This window comes from Cajanus cajan, chromosome 7 (assembly GCF_000230855.2).
Source record: "Cajanus cajan strain Asha chromosome 7, NIPB_CcT2T_4, whole genome shotgun sequence".
NCBI classification, from domain to species: Eukaryota; Viridiplantae; Streptophyta; class Magnoliopsida; order Fabales; family Fabaceae; genus Cajanus; species Cajanus cajan.
In genome coordinates, this window is record NC_138523.1 from 14,748,129 (window position 1) to 14,766,675 (window position 18,547).

Sequence of the window (18,547 nt, forward strand, 5' to 3'; positions counted from 1 at the left end):
GATGTATTTCCTAGTAGACATTTTTCTTTTGATCCTTACTTTTGCCTAGGTTTCCCTTTCTGATTGTGGGCCCTTAGCGGATCTTGCCCTAATTTTGCGTAGCCCCCCTTAGTGGATTTCTACCGGGCTATCATTTTTGCAGCGTTTGTTTGGGACGCCTTATTTTTATTAAACCCAGTCATTTTTGGATTCCTGATTGTTCCTTTGTTATCATTTACATGCTATTATTGAGTAACATCTTTGTCGCAAATACAACTTGTTTATTAAGGGTTAATGGATGAGGCCTAGAGTGAATATTTAAAGGAAGAAGAGAAATGAAAGAATGTTATGCCATTTAAAACAGTACTTCCAATTTACACGTGCCCCTTTAGCAAAGCTTGGAGGCTCGGGCATGCCCCGAGTTCGTGATTCGTACACAGAGAGATTAACCAAGGTTGCCTCCTAGAGAGGCTTGATTGACGATTGGTTGAACTACGTTAAGAACGCATTCCCACTTGCTTGAATGTGGGTGTTTCGACTTCGGAATGAAACCTTTATGAATTCTTGCTTTCTAAAGGGAATACTCAAGCCGCCTTTCGGTTTTCAACTTGAGCATGCATTGCTTTTTTACATATATATGTATATCCCTAACTTTTGCATAGGATGTATCCTTTCAGGATTTTGATTCCTTTACCCTAATTTTTGCCTAAGACGTCCTTTACGGGTTTTTGTCCTAGCGGGTTTTTGTCATCCAATGCCCTTATTCTTCAATTGAGTTTTGTCTTGTAATTCCCTAGAAGCAAGATTCATCCATTCTTGATCATTCCTCTTATCCCAACAGTTGTCATTTCCGCATGGGAAACTCTCGATGTTTGAATCATCAATTTGGGGGTGTTATGCCCCCCAGTCTTCTTGCGTAATTACTAGTTTTTTAAGTGCTTTCAATTTGATGTATCAAGTTTGCACTTGATTACTAGTGATCTCATTATTTGATTAACATGCACGGGTTAGGTTTCCCTTTTTGTTCTTATTTATTATTTACCAGGAAGACATGTTATCTATATGAAGTGCAAAATAGGATACAAAGATGATTGAGAAATTTAACAAATATCATTCTCATTGATTTGTTTGTTTAGAGAAACATTCTTTATACAAGATCTTTCAGTGCACTTTGATGATGTTGTTCCAGGCTACAGAAGTTCATGCTTGAATGATGTCCCTATAGACATGCTTGCTCGTTCGTTGATTTGCAATTAGTCTTCGTTTCTTCTCAGATTCTCTTTTTGTCATTCCCATCAGAAGTAACCGTCAATAGGATCTTCGGGTTCCCCACTATTTTGGTGATTGCCAAAATTTTCATCTTTATTGACGAGGTTGATGAGTCAGAGAAGAAAGATACGGTTTGGAGTGATTTGATAATGAATTGGAGGTGTAAGGGTGCTTATTATCAATTTTTCAAACTCCCTAAGTTCATGATTTCTCGTTCATCAACGGAGTTTTCTTTAGCTTCCCAAACTATGTTCTTTTGAAGCAAATTCTTTTTCTTTCTTTTTTTGTTTTTTTTTTACTTCAATTTCCTTTTTTTTGCATGCCTCCTTTTCGAAATTTCAAATAATCTCCTATTTGAATTGAGGAATGATATCTTTCTAGATTGGAAGAAGTCTGAGAAGATGTAGACTTTGCCTTCTTTTGAAAGGATGACGAGAGTTCAAAGTCTAGTAGGCCTCCTTAGTATAAGGGCACACGATTCTTGTACTTTAGAATGTTTTCCTTTCTCAAAAATCTTTGCATACTATGTGTCTTCCATTTCTAATGAATGTATATGCTAAACTAAAAGATGCATGATATTTGTTTTCTGCCTAAATTTTATCATTTTTTTTAAGGTTATAATGCATGATTTTTACTATATATTTATTTGTTTTTGTTTTTTTTTTAAATAAACTATCCTATATGACGCTTTGAGGTTTGGGTATATAGAAAGGAGTTAAATTTTTTCTCATATTTTTTTATTAATATCTATTTTTTTGTAATTCTTATCCATTTGAAATAAATAAACACAAACAAATGCAACACACATATGTCCAAACAAATGTACACCTGCAAGCAATCACGTTCAAATCCTTGGTTTGTGGTCCCTGTAAGAAAAGTGTTCACTGGTCTTAAGGCCCCCAAGGTGCCCCCATTATAAGGACTCAGTATCTCTGTCGCCGTCACCTGACAAACTCTAAGGTCTGTCGCAGTATTTCAGGCTAGAGTAACCGGTTATCACCTTGAGTGTAATTTCTGACAAGGCTCGCAGGCTCCAAGGCCAAACTTGGGCCAGTCATACATCAACTACTCCTTATGTTTAATACCCTCATGCCCCCGGGTGTAGGGGAAACTGTTGTGTGCAAAGGTTTGTGTACAATTTTTTATTCAAACAAGTGCAGAATTTAAACAGGAAAATAGATATTAAAGTCATACAAATAAAACAAACAAAGTAAAGGGGAAAAATATTTAAATTATTATTCTTATTTTATTAACTTCATCATTTATATGGGTCTGACCCTCTTAAAACTTTCCCAGTGGAGTCGCCATCTGTCGCAATCCAAAAATTTCCGATCTTGCGACCTATAGTTTAGACATCCTTTTGAAAATATCATCAATTAAGGAATGTCCGGACACTAGACTAATCCTTAATTAATGGTTTTGAAAATAAGTTCATGGAGTCGCCACCAATATTTTACTCCAAATATTCGAAAAAGAAAAGGTTTTTAAAAGTCCAATAATGTCCTTGATAACCCGAATTGGGTTCGGGGGTCGATTACATGTAGGGAAGGTATTAAGCACCCCTACAACGCCCTAAATCGGTGCCCTATAATGAAGATAACGTAATAAGAATTAATAATTTAAATATTAATCCCCTTTATTAATGATTATTTACATGAAAATTAAATTACACGATGAACCCTAAGATATCTACATGATTGCGTTTATTATAGAAATATATGAAATAAAAGAAGAGAAAGATAGAACAAGAGATTGATGAGTAATACCTCGTAGCAAGCTTTATTAGATCTTCAACTATGGAGATTTTAGGTGCTTTGCAGCAACCTTTCACACTACAATATGTCTCACAAAATTCAAGAAATACAATAGGAGAGAGAGAGAAATTTCGAGCTCTAAGGAGTCTTGGACGAAATTTTTGAGGTCCTGATAACTGTGTTTGAGCTGTCTATTTATAGACGTCAAAAAGTTCCCAGAACGGCCCGGAACGCCCCGTTCTGGATCTGTACCTTACGTGTTAATTTTGCCTACTAGAATGGCTCGTTCCAAAGTTGAGTTTAACACATAAATGTTTATTCTGGAATGGCCCGTTCCAAATTACATTTTTAGGCTTTTTTTAACTTGGAACGACCCGTTCCAGTTTAGGAACAGCTCATTCCAGACTTAGGTTTTAGCTTATTTTTTGGAACTTGGAACGGCCCGTTCCAGTTTTGGAACAGCTCGTTCCAAACTAGGGTTTTAGGCCCTTTTTGTACCTTGGAACGACCCGTTCCAGTTTTGGAACAGCTCGTTCCAGGCTACTAAAACCAGCTTATTTGGGCTTTATCCTTCAATAATGGAAATCCATTTCCTTGTTTGTATGCCTCCGGACGAAATTGGGTGTCTACAGTGGTCATAAGATGCTGGATAATAAAATCCAGCGTGAATGGGCTAAAATAAGGATCGTCCAGTTAGTTGATTTATCCCAAGATTTCTTCCTGGTTTAGTTCTCTTCTAAAGATGATTATAAGCATGCTTTATTTGAAGGGCCATGGATAATTGTTGATCACTATATTTAGTGCAAAGATGAAGGCCTTTCTTTACATTAACGGTGAAGCAAACACGCAAGATTGCCACTTGGATTCGTATTTTGGGGTTACTAATTGAGTTGTTCAATGACTAATTCCTTTGGCGCGTGGGAAGTAAGTTGGGCACAATGTTAAAGATTGATAAGTTAACATCGATCTAGACCCAAGGGAGGTTTGCTAAGATCTGGGTGGAGATCAATCTCAAGAAGAAACTAGTGTCACATATTAATGTTCTTGGACATATTCTCCAACTAGAATATGAAGGACTTCATTCTATTTGCTTTAATTGCGGCAAATATGGCCACAAACAACAACAATGCCCTGATCTCCTAGTGAAAGACAATTCTGATCTATGTATGGTCAATGGTAATGGCACCATGGAGGTTGATCTTGAAGTTTCCATGACTAAAGGGCACGAGGCTAACCCTAAGGGTGATTAGAAGGATTCGTATCAAGATCTGTCAAATCAAGCCAGCTCTGATTCAGTGGACATGTATGGAGCTTGAATGATTAAATGTAACAAAAAAAACCCTCCAAGAATCGTGTAGTAATTTCAAGAAAGGATAAAGACAAAGATTCGATTCTGGATAACCACCTTTCATATTATCATGCTGATGTGGCAAATAAAAGAAAGATTTCAGAATCTCATAATGAGGGGTATTTATTGTCCAAACAGAATGGTTTAGTGGTGACCATACGTATGCCTTTAGGTGGAAAGAACCCATAAAGGCCAAGTAAAAAAGACACCTTACAAATAGGCAAAAACAAGGATAAAGGAAAATCTTCTTCTGGTCAACACGGATCCATGAATACAGGTGGGGCCCAGCCTCCATTTGTCTCGTCCAAAAAAGATCCTACATGGTTAAAGAGCCAACATGCAGTACGTGAAGTAGAAAATTCTGCATTGGTGCTCACGAGCCTAAAAAAAGTCACTCATTTGAAGGAAGATTCCCCGTGGATGGGTACAACGTTTATGACGCATGTTCATGCACTCGATGTTGAAACGATGGCATTTGCTAATGCATTGAGACAACACTTAGATCCTAGCAATTCTAAGGTTCAACGCAATTCAGGAAAGAAGGTTGAAAATGTTCAACAAGTTGTCATAGGGGTTTCAAACCTAAACCCTTCATTTGGTTAATTATGAATATTTTAAGTTGGAATTGCAGGGGCTGGCTAGAAAGGGTTTGTTCCTCTTGTAAATGACCTTATTCGTGACCAAGATGTGGGAATGTTGTGTTTATTGGAAACACATGTCAGTGGGCCTAAAGCCCAACAAATCTCTCGACATATTAGGCTAGATAATTCTTCATGGTTGATGCAAATGACCATGTAGGAGGTATCTGGTATTTTTGGGATTCGGCAAGGTGGAAGCTAGATGTCTTACAACATTCTTCTCAATTTATTACTTCTTTGTCTCTTGTGATCGAGCTTCTTAGGAATTGACCGTTGTTTATGCTAACCCTCATCCCCAGTTTCGTATCAGCCTCTGGCAAGAGCTTAGTAAAATGGAAGAGTCTATACAAAATCCATGGTGTATGCTAGGTGATTTTAATGTTGTTTTAAAGGATTCTAAGCACAAAGGAAGTTCTTCCTCGGCTTGTTTTCGAGGTGATCAAGTGTTTAGAGGGTTTGTGCATGATTGTCATCTTCTAGATATGGGATACCAGGGAGCATCATTTACTTGGAAAATATGGGCCCTTTTTGAAAGACTAGATCATGTTATGATTAGTTTGGCATGACAAGTGGCTTTTCCGGATGCTAATGTTTTCCATTTAAATCCCCTAAAGTCGAACCATTGTCCAATTTTGTTGAAATTCTCCCTGTCTTTGGATAATAGAGCCTGTCAACCTTTTAGATTTGAAGCCGCTTGGCTAACTCATCCTACTTTCTCCATATTGGTAAGAGAAAGTTGGAATAAGCCTTCGAGTTGGTTAGGAAAGGTGACTAAGATATAGAGGAATTTGATATGTTAGAATAGGTCTACTTTTGGTAATATCTTTTATGCTAAACGTTGTCTAGTTAAGCGACTTAATGGTATTGCATCTACATTATTACAAGAGGATAATCCTTTTTTTATTAATCTTCAAAGAGATCTCTAGAGCCAATATGAACAACTTCTCACAAGAGAAGAGCTTTTGTGGTTTCAAAAATCCCCCTGTAAATGGTTGGAATTTGGTGATCGAAATACTAGTTATTTTCATGGCACAACTGTGATTCGAAGGAGGAAAAGCAGTATTGCAACTCTTCAGAATGAGGAGTGTGGATGGATAGAGAACAAACAAGAGTTGGAGCTTATGGTTACTTTTTTTTTATAAAAAATTATTTGAAGACCCAGGTGAGTATAAGCCTTTTTGTCTTTCTTTGGCCTTCCCTACACTATCAAATTCTTATTTAGATGATCTAGCTCATCCTTTTATAGATCTACAAATCCATGAAGCTTTAAAATGAATGGGCTGGTTTAAGGCTCTTGGACTTGATGGTTTTCAAGCTATTTTCTACCAAACCCAATGGGATACTGTGGGTCCAACTCTCTATCATTTGATTCAGGATATTGAACAAACGTCTAAGAAGATATCTAAGATTAATAACACGTTAATCACCCTCATCCCAAAGGTAAACAATGTGGTTTCTCTGAAGCAAATGAGACCTATTAGCCTCTGCAATGTTTCTTATAAAGTGATCACTAAAGCTCTAGCAACTCGGCTCAAGAGACTTATGGAGGGACTGGTAAGCCCAAATCAATGTAGTTTTGTCCCTCATCGTCAAACTACAGATAACATAATCATCACTCAAGAGGTGATTCATTCCATGAAACATAGGTCGGGCAAGAAGGGTTGGATGGATATTAAGATCAATCTTGAGAAGGCTTATGACCGCCTTAATTGGAGCTTTGTTAAAGATACATTGCTGGATATTAGCCTCCCTTAACAGTTAATGGAGTTGGTATGGGATGTTCAGCTTCATCGCCCATTACATGCAGTTGATCATTTTTTGAATCTAGAGATGTTTTATGACAACCCTCAAATGGAATTTGATAGTGAGATTATAAGAGGGTTTTATGCAAGCATGAATAAGTTGGTAGGAGATTTGTAAGTGGAGCAAAAAATCATGATGGAGCTGCACACTTATAAAGTTGTAGGAGAACTGTTTGGGATTGAACTTGTTATAGCAATGAGGAAAAAGGTTTCACTGGGTTAGAAACTAAACCTTTAAGAGAATGAAGTTAATCAAGCACTCATGCGAAGATACATCCTTAAGGATGAAGTTGATCCCATTAGCCTTAATGATATTGATGAATGTAATGAATGGCTGGTTAGAGAAATGGATGGGGATGATGATGATGAAGTTGAAGCTCTAGATGAGAGAGTTTTTGGTGGAAATGATCCACTTACTTGGAATCAAGTTTATGATGTTTTAGGGGTTAGAGAGCCTCTAATGTATACTAGGCATAACAAAAGGAAGCAACCTCCAAGTGGGGAAGGAGCATCATCTTAAAAAGCTTCTAAAAAAAGGCAAAGGAACGTCTTCTTCAACTAAGAAAGGAAAAGGAAAAGTGATTGAAGTTGTTGAAGAAGATTCAGAAGATATTAGTGAGGAGTTAGAGGAAGAATTGCCAAATATTAACATTGACAATTCAGAAAGTGAAGAAGTTGAAAGCTATGCCTCTTTGGCATTCAATGAAGAGAAGGATTACATTGAGGAAGATGAGGAGAATGATGATGAGGAGGAGAATGATTAGATTAGCAAAATGCTTCTTGTACTCTTGTTTTTCTATGTTTTTTGTTGTGTTTTAATCAATTATGTTATGAAACTTAATGAATTATGGTATTGTTGTTATAATATTTAAGTATTTAAGTTGATATTATATTTCTTTTAATTTATTTTTGTTGCTTGTTATTTATTGTTTTGCTGTTTTCTTTGTATATAATATATATAAATATTTTTATTATTTTTTTTGTCTACCATAGGCCACCATGGCATCCGCCATAGAATTATAAAGGATTTTCGGCCCCACTGCTATAGACCGTTATTTGCTATTGATAACCTTGCACACCAGAGAGAAGTAATTATAAGTTTTTTCCTCATTGTTTCCTAGTTGGTGGTTTTATTCACTATTGTCAAATATTACACTATCAAGTGGCATGGAAATAGATAAAAGAAAAACCTATAGCATATTGTAAACAAGATAGCTTAACATGAGACTAAAATATCTTTATTAAACTAAAATGCAATAAACATGGATTTTGTGTTCAAGCAATGCTTCTTTACTTCAACTAAGTCATAGATGGATGAACCTTTGAGTTTTAAATTGGACTACAATGGGTTGGTTTATATCTACATCCATTCCCACAAAATTTGAAATACACTGAGGAATACATCATTAAGCCGATGTATATTTCCTTGTATAAAAACAATGAAATTTACTCTTTAAGGAATCTATGTCCATATATAACACTTACATACGCATATCATGCTCAAAACTAAAATGTCACTCTCTTCAACTCATAAGTATACACGAAATATGAAACATGTCCATGTTAAGAATATTCACCTGAAATTGTTCGTCCAATTGTGACTTGACACAATAAGGAGAAAGAAAATGACCAAATCACTTTTCAATTTCTTTCGTGCATTCCTTCGAACACTCGATAGGCACAATAAAAATCAAAACTTAGGTATTCCGAAATAAATGATTCTCAAATACTCTAAAAATCGATCATGCAAAAACTACCAATGACTCAATAATTCGCACTATAGCTCGAAACAGAAACAACTCAATAACAAAATGCTACGAAATAAGAGATAGTAAAATTCCTTACCCGAAAACTTAGTAATGTAGATTTTCTCCACGCGTCACAGATATGGGAAAATATGAGGATGCAAAAGATGATAGGGTTTGAGGCAAATTGGTTCTCTTCGTCAAAGAAGCTCCTACCGAAGCCCGTTATGCTTTGCCAGGGATGGAGATGTGAAAGGAAGCGTTTTAGCCCCTTCTCATGTTGTGGAAGGCGCTAGAATAACAAGTATATGTGAAACATGGGCCACACTCTATTGGGCCTTGCCTTTGGTTAAATTACTTGAAAAAAATCCCTCGAGCTTTACATTTCCAACTCTTTTATTTATTTCTACATTTTCTCTGTGTTTTTGGTATTTTTAAAATATTTTGATATATTTAAATTTATATCTATTCTAAAATACTAGTGGGTAAATAAACTAGTAGAAAAGTATGCTGCTCAAATTTGTAAGATATTGTCGAATTGTATAAATCATGCATAAATTTTTTTTTTATTATGTTAATATAATTTCAGGTAAATGAATAAAGTTGAAATTCTTATCCTCACTTTTTTAATAAAGTTCTTTATTTATCCTTATGATTAACCTTTAATACTTTTTATTACACTCACTCTCATATATTAAGATAGTTGTCAAAACTACGTGAAAGTTAAAAAGCTACTTTTTAGCTTAAAGATGAAAATTTTAATTTAGTTAATTAAATTAAAATATTTGGTAAATTTATTTTTAAATCAGTTGATAAATGTAAAATTATGTTAAAAAAACATATTTAAAAAATTTTATAAATAAAAAATATTTTTAGGTAATTATAGTTTATGTTAGTTAATTTTAAATTTATTATTTTTAAAGATAAAATATTTTTGAAATTAATTAAATGTTAATTACATAGTGTAACAAATAAAATAAATAGTGTGATATCAAAGGAATCAATAAACCAGGTAAAAATAAAAATGAAACATTATGATAAATTCAAATGCTAACACATAAAATAATTTTATAATCTTGTGAGATAATTTTGTATCCAACACCTCTACTTTTGTGAAACAACTTCATAAGTTTATCAAATAAACTATTAAACACACTCCAAATATCATTTTTTATAATATAAGATCATTAAAATTATAACATAAATCCATTTATATGTCTCATTTCATCCAAAAATAAAAATATTTCAAAATAAAATATATTATCCTAATTTTTAAGATGATAAATTGTTTGAAATAAATTAAAATATTAAGTAATAACTAATTATTTTTTCAACTAATTAATTTATCAACTTTCAAGTAAATTATCCCTATTAAGTGTTAATAGTATCAAATACACTTCTTTTCCAGACATACAATTTATCTCTTTCAACAAAATCTTCACTATATATACAGTTTAAATAATATAAAAGAATCTTGTTAATTATCTCCCAATTACATATGTTCCACTTTGTTGATCAATGTTAATGGTTTATACTAATGCAAATTGAAGGGCAAGATAAATTAAAATGGAGACAGGATCTTATAGAAATAGGTGCGTTCTGCAAAATCAGATTATACCTTTAACACTTGCATTAAAGACATAAATTCTCCATTAGAACAATATGCGAGCATGTCATCTTATATATGTATGTTTTCGAGCATTTAAGTTCAAAGAGAATAGGGTTCCGACGGCAAGCTTCGGGTTTTAAATTATAGGTTTTACCTATCATTTTAAAAAGTATAAATTTAAGAACAAATATTAAAAAATATAATTCCATCAAACAAATTAATGGCTATTATTTAACGACTAAATGCTTATTATATATAAATAAAACTTGTAATAAGTTGTATATATAAATAAGTATTATATTTTTAAATATATAAATAGTATTTAAAATTTTTATGAATAAATATTTTAAACAAATTATATTTTAGATTTATGATAAATAATTTATAACGATACAAAATTATTTTTTATTGATAATTTATTTTAAAATATTAAATTCTAAATTAAAATATAAATATTATAAGAAAATTGAATCATACAAGAAATAAAACAATTCCTAAAAACTATATCGTTAAAAAAAACACATTAAAATATTGTTAAAAAAAAACTAATAAAAATATTTTCCCACAGGATAGTCGATCAATCGTTTACAATATACAAAGGTGAATGTCTCGGTTTGTTTGTTTAATGTTTTTGAATACTTTTTTGTGAATGCCACAAATGAAACCTCCTCAAGGTGAAAACGTGGAAAGAGTTAGAAGGGAAACGCCATTTTTCAAATCTGAAATTGAAACTGGCTGTGTCAGATTTTTGGGAATCTTCACCTAGTCGAAGTCCTTGTATGTATTGATTTGGGCTGAGAGATGCATAAAATACAAATTTTCCAATTGGTCCTGCCAACCAGATATTCCCAAGTAAACATGTTTGTTTAAGAGAAGGGTGTCTTTGGTTACCCGTTCGTAAACTTGAAACAGATTTTCATTTCAATAATACAACAATCATGAATTGGATTGAACGTGCATTCCACCAATTTACAACCTATCTAGCTATGCTAGAGACAAAGCAATATTTGAAGACTATTGGTGGTTGTCTCATTACTTCAGAGTACTATAAGCTAGACATCCCCCTCACGGGAATATCTTGACAGGAAGTGTTGATTTTTTAACCTAGCTATGCAGCCTTTGACGATTATAGGGTTAAGGCACTCGTTAGAATTAGTTCTTCATTGGGTGGTTCTGGTTGGTGACGGAAGGAGCATAAAATCTGGGAAGACAAGTGGCTTCCATCCCTGACAAGTTTAAAATATTTTCCAATGAAATTCTTTTAGTAAGGTTTACTTACAATCCTAGCAAAACTAGACCAGAGTTTAACATAACAGTAAAGCTGTCAAAATGAGTAATCCAGCCCGGTCTACTATGTGTTAATCATTTGATAGACTAATCCAATCCGACTCATTTATTAGTGAGCTCAAAACAATTGAACCCAACCCGACACAACACGAATTGGTGGGTTAAATGGATTGGTTCACCTAATTTAAAAAATATATAATTTTTTTATTTACAGTCGACAAATATAATTTATATTAAGAGTGTATCGCGGTGCAATATCCACCTCCAAGTATAGGGAGAACACAAGATAACAAGATAAAATGTCATGATAAGAAAGCAAATCCAGAAAATAATATGTGAAAATATAACTTAGTCCACACCTTTTATATTTTTGTTATTATGTTAGATACATCAATAGAAAGAAATTCAATTAAAAATCATACTCAGGTTACCCGGGTTTATTGGCTGAAATAAATAAAATAAAATAAAATACACAAAATAAATTAAAAAATACTAATCACCAAAGTATGTGATTTTTGACACGTTTGCGTACAAGTGGCATAGAAAGCGCAGGGAGGAGAGCATTTTGCAGATGGCGCCTCCTCCCGTGCGCTTTCAATTAATGACGTGGCATGTGGGATAGAAAAAGCAAAGGGGGTAGGGCGTTTTGCAGATGGCGCCTCCAACCCCCGGCGCCTTCTTCAATTGGCGCCTGATGCCATCAACTTTATACGTGCATAGCTCCACCAATTTCCAGCACGTGTAAAATGCTCACAATACTTAAATGCGCAGGGGATTATAACGTTGTAAAAAAAATTCACTTTGTTGTGTTATAAAAAATTTCATCCGGTGACCCAGCGGTACCTCCCATTGCAAGTGAGTATTAAATTTGGTTTATTGTATTTTCATATTTAATTTTTAGAATATAGTGTGTTATGATTCAAAGATAAAATAGAATGTTGTAATAATTTAAAACTTTTTTAAAAAAAATAGAAATGGTAGGTTGTTTGGATGTGGAACGGCTCGTTCTCAAACGAGAACGGGTGTTCTAGATGCAAAAGTAAGAAAATATAAGTGCAATCAGAACGGCCTGTATGCTAGGTTGGTGGAGTACTTTGTTCAAAGGTTAGGTCAGGCAAACGTCGACCTTGCTATGGGTAAACGTTATTGTCAAAAATTAATGGATGCTATACAAACAAAATCAAGAACAAACAATCTCTCATTTCATTCGCAGATATGATTATGAGTCTACAAGATTTGAAGTTGAAGAAATCTTCAATCCAGTAATACAACGAGGTGGCAAGGTTTTCAATGTTTTTTTAAATGAAAGAAAATGTGAGTGTGGTGCTTTTCAGGCATATAGATATCCATGTTCACATGCAATAGCAACTTGTGCACACGTTCGTATAGATCCATTAACTTATGTTGATGTTGCATATACTAACGAATACATCAAAGCGACATATTCAGGATAATGGTTCCCAATAGAAAGTTATGAAAATATTCAACCTAATAATGGACCTCGCATAGTCTCAGATGTGATGATGTTACATGTAAAGGGACGCCCAAAATCAAGCCGCATTAGAAATGAAATGAATTGGACTGAATCCCAAAAGAGACAACGTTGTGGACATTTTAGGCGTGAAGGACATAATAGAACTAATTGCCCTATGTTGGCTGAAGAAGTTCTAAATAACTCATGAAAAGTTTGTATTTTGGTGTTGATTTGAATATTAGTTATTACGTGTTAATCGTTGTGGTAACCTATTATAATATTTTTGAATCATATGTCAATTATGCTTCAATGATATTGTTCATTTATACAATGATATAATGTCAATAATGTTTATATTAACTATTACACAATAAATAAAAAATTTGTTCTTCAAGCTATTCTTGTAATGTCTCTCGCGTATAACCAAGTTGTCCAGTGTTATATCAACGGTAAAAAAAAGTTTAATATCAGCATACTAAACACTTAGGTTGACAACACAATTTAGAAGGATCAATTATGTTTAAGTACTAATAACTTATTATTGAAATTACCTATTCATTTCTCTGAATGTACTGGTCATGGGGACTTAGTATACATTGTCGTTGTTTATGGCGAACACCACGATCTGGGTTCTTCCGAACTACCTCATAACCATCTCCCTCATTTGTCGTTGGGTTTGCAGCTTCCACTGCTAATGTTGTATTAAGATCATGCCCTAAACCTGGATGTTGGGAAGAGGTACCCCTACCAAAAAATCTCCTATCATGACTGCGAGTTGTCCAAATCGATAATCCACCAAAGGTGCTGATGGAGACATCATGTCTGCAACATATGAACTAGGTGTAAGGTGAGACATACTTGGAGCCGACATACTCCATTGACGTCGATGCCGGGATATGAGTTGCACCAGACGCTGCTGGTGTGTCAAACCCAACAAATGTGTCTTGTGCATTACCATACACATAATGTGTGACATCTCCATCCGGGGCAGTGTTTAAAAAACCAGACCGAACCGGCCGGTCGGACCGGTTGGACCGGGAACCGGTGGTCCAGCCGGTCCGAACCTTAAGTTGGATCGGTTATGCAGTCGACCCGTTTCAAACCGGATTGAACCGGTCAATTTTCCGGTTCAACCGGTGAACCGGTGGGTCAAACCGGTTCAACCACTTTTTTTTATTTTTATTTTATTTTTTTATTTTTTTTTTATTTTTTAAGGGACCATAAACCACAAAAATATTAATGAAAATTGAATCTTTTAATAGAAGAACAAAGATTCTTATTAAATATAACAATAACTACTTGTTCTAATGTATTTGTTTATATAATATACAACTTAAATAACTTTTATAGTATATTATTAATTTTATATTATATATTTAATAATATAATATATATGTAAATATTACATATATTATTTTGTGATATCAATTGCAAGCATATTATATATGTACATATTATTTATATTTTTAATTTGTATTAATATACAGTTTAATATGTAATTTTTTATATATTTTTTACAAAATAAAAATAAAAATAATTTTAAATAAGATAGAAAAATTGAAATTTAAAATAAGATATAAATTTATTAAAATTTATAAGTATAAAATATATTTAATATGAATATTTTTTTAATAAAAATAAATAAAAACCGAGTCATGCGGTTCAACTAGTGACCCACCGGTTCAACCTTTGACCCACTGACCCAGTACCTTAACCGGTTCGATGACCGGTCCGGTTTTTAAAACTATGATCTGGGGTCAATGTGGTCAGATAATATGTTCTCGTCAGTGGCTCAGTCAGAGGAACTGGCATCTGTAAACCTTGATGATCAACTCGCCTTCATTGATGACTTAGCCTCTTTCCTTCTCGTCGACCTACCCCAATATGCTCCACTTCAACTACGTCTGCTTGTGCTAATGTTGCAGCTAGAGCCGGTGTAAAAGGTAAACTCACCCTGTTCACCTCCTCCAATAGTTACAAGCAATGGCCGATCCTCTCATGCATCGTCGTAAAATCAAAGGAGTGCCTATGTTCTTCACTGGTGCCATGATACATGTGCTCCAAAACATCGGTCTACAGATAACAAAATAAATATAATCATAACACTAAATTTGTAAATATGTCACAAGTAATTATTTAAATAGATCCCTAGACTCGTACTCACCACATATCATTCCTTTGCACTAGAAGGAGAAATCCATCGTCTAGTATGTTTTTTATACCGCACCATGTATTTTGAGCTATTGCTCAAGTGTGGTGTATCACAAGTAGCTTGTGTCCATACACGATAAAATCGTGATTGCCACTCCTCCACAAATTGAATATGCATGCATGACCAGTCCGTGTTATCCTTGTCTCTCAACGAAAGATTATGCAATTTCTTCGGATGAATAGGAGGCACAGGAATGTGTTAGATTGTGTCATGCGACAATTTGGGATGGTCCAACACATTCCTAGGCCTCCTATTCATCCGGAGAAATTGCATGATCTTTCGTTAAGAGACAAGGATAACACGGACTGGTCACGCATGCAGGTTCAATTTGTGGAGGAGTGGCAATCACGATTTCATCGTGTATGGACACAAGCTGTGTGTGATACACCACACTTGAGCAATAGTTCATAATACATGGTGTGGTATAGGAAACATACTAGACGATGGATTTCTCCTTCTAGTGCAAAGGAAGGATATGTGGTGAGTACGAGTCTAGGGATCTATTTAAATAATTACTTGTGACATATTTACAAATTTAGTGTTATGATTATATTTGTTTTGTTATTTGTAGACCGATTTTTTGGAGCACATGTATCATGACACCAGTGAAGAACATAGTCACTCCTTTGATTTTACAACGATGCATGAGAGGATCGGCCACTGCTTGCAGCTGCGGGAGGAGGTGAACAGGGTGAGTTTCCCTTTTACACCAGCTCTAACTGTAGCATTAGCACAAGCAAACGCAGTTGAAGTGGAGCACATTGGGGCAGATGCCAGTTCCTCCGACTAACCACCGACAGGGACATATTATCTGACCACATTGACCCTGGATGGAGATGTCACACAGTATGTGTATGGTAATGCACAAGACACATTTGTTGGGATTTGACACACCAACAGCGTCTAGTGCAGCTCATATCCCGGCATCGACGTCAATGGAGTATGTCCCAAGTATGCCGGCTCCGAGTATGTCCCACTTTACACCTAGTCCATATGTTACAGACATGATGTCTCCATCAGCACCTTTGATGGATTATCAGGATTATCGATTTGGACAGCCTGCAATTACAATAAGAGAAATTTTTGGTGGGGGTACCTCTTCCCAACATCTAGGTTTAGGGCATAATCTTAATACAACATTAGCAGTGGAAGCTGCAAACCCAACGACAAATGAGGGAGATGGTGATGAGGTAGTTCGGAGGAACCCAGATCGTGGTGCTCGCCATAGACAACGACAATGTATACTAAGTCCTCATGACCAACACATTCAGAAAAATGAATAGGTAATTTCAATAATAAGTTGTTAGTACTTAAAAATAATTGATCTTCTAAATTGTGTTGTCTACCTAAATGTTTAGTATACTGATATTAAATTTTTTTTTACAATTGATATAGCACTAGACAACTTGGTTACACGCGAGAGACATTATGAGAATAGCTTGAAGAACAATTTTTTTTTATTGTTTAATAGTTAATATAAACATTGTTGACATTATATCATTGTATAAAAGAACAGTTTCATTGAAGCACAATTGACATATGATTCAAAAATATTATAATAGGTTACCACAACGTTTAAGAATGAATTAACACGTAGTAACTAATATTCATATCAACACCAAAATACAAACTTTTCATGAGTTATTTAGAACTTCTTTAGCTAGCATAGGACAATTAGTTCTATTATGCCCTTCACGCCTACAATGTTCACAATGTTGTCTCCTTTGGGATTCAGTTCAATCCATTTCATTTCTAATGCGACTTGATTTTAGGCTTTGCATGTAACATCGTCTCATCTGGGACTATACGAGGTCCATTATTAGGTTGAATATTTTTATGAATTTCTAGTGGGAACCATTATCCTAAATATGCCACTTTGATGTATTCGTTAGTATATGCAACATCAACATAAGTTAATGGATCTATACGAACGTGTGCACAAGCTACTATTGCATGTGAACATGGATATCTATATGCCTGAAAAGCACCACAGTCACATTTTCTTTCACTTAAAAAAACATTGAAAACCTTACCACCTCGTGTTACTGGATTGAAGATTTCTTCAAATTTAAATCTTGTAGACTCATAATCATACCTGCGAACGAAATGAGAAGTTGCATGTTCTTGATCTTGATTTGTTTCTATAGCATCCATTAATTTTTGACAATAACGTTTACCCATAGCAAGGTCGGCGTTTGCCTGACCTAACCTTTGAACAAAGTACTCCACCAACCTAGCATACGGGTTGTTCTGATTGCACTTATATTTTCTTACTTTTGCATCCAAAATGCCCGTTCTCGTTTGAGAACGGGTCATTCCACATGCAAACAACCTACCATTTCTATTTTTTTAAATGTTTTAAATTATTACAACATTCTATTTTATCTTTGAATCATAACATACTATATTCTAAAAATTAAATATGAAAAATACAATAAACCAAATTTAATACTCACTTGCAATGGGAGATACCGTTGGGTCACCGGATGAAATTTTTTAGAACACAACAAAGTGAAATTTTTTTACAACGTTATAACCCCCTGCGCATTTAGATATTGTGAGCGTTTTACACGTGCTAGAAATTTATGGCGCTTGGGGGTGAGGTGCTATGCACGAATAAAATTGATGGCATCAGGCACCAATTGAAGAAGGCGTTGGGGATTGGAGGCGCCATCTGCAAAACGCCCTACCTCTTGTGCTTTCTCTATCCCACATGCCACGTCATTAATTGAAAGCGCACTGGATGAGGCGCCATCTGCAAAACGCCCTCCCTCTACACTTTCTATGTCACCTGTCTGCCAACGTGTCAAAAATCAACTACTTTGGTGATTAAATTTTTTTTTAATTTAATTTATGTAATTTTTTTTTATTTCAGGAAAAAACCCCATGTCACCTTATGGAATTCCAAAACACATCCCATCCGAGTATATCTAAAAAATAAACCGACCTAAAACAAACCAAATTGCATGTCACACGACAGCTCATAATGATGCAAAATATACCTGTCTGATTTGCGCACCGTGACTCGTTGCGCGCGGTGGCTCACGATGCAACCACTCACAGTGCGCGCGGTAGCTCCCGATGCGTGCGGCAGCTCGCAATGGCTCACGCGTGCGGTGACTTGCGGTGTGGTGCGGTGGCAGCTATGCGGTGGCTTATGGTGCGGTGAGGTGGCAGCTATGGTGGCTGGTGCAGTGCGACGTGTGAGAGGATCTGAGGGTCTTCAAATTGAAACCCTAATGGGCTGGCCCAATAACTATTCGTTTTTTTTATTACCCTAACTACACGATGTTTGTAGAATTAGGGTTCCGTGAGAAATGAGAGAGGGGCTGAGATCTCGGACTCGAGTGGGGACGGTTTCTGGTGGTGGAAGAGTTGCTCACAATGAAACGATTGCTGTCAAGAATGAGGCTGTTGAGTTAGGTGGTGA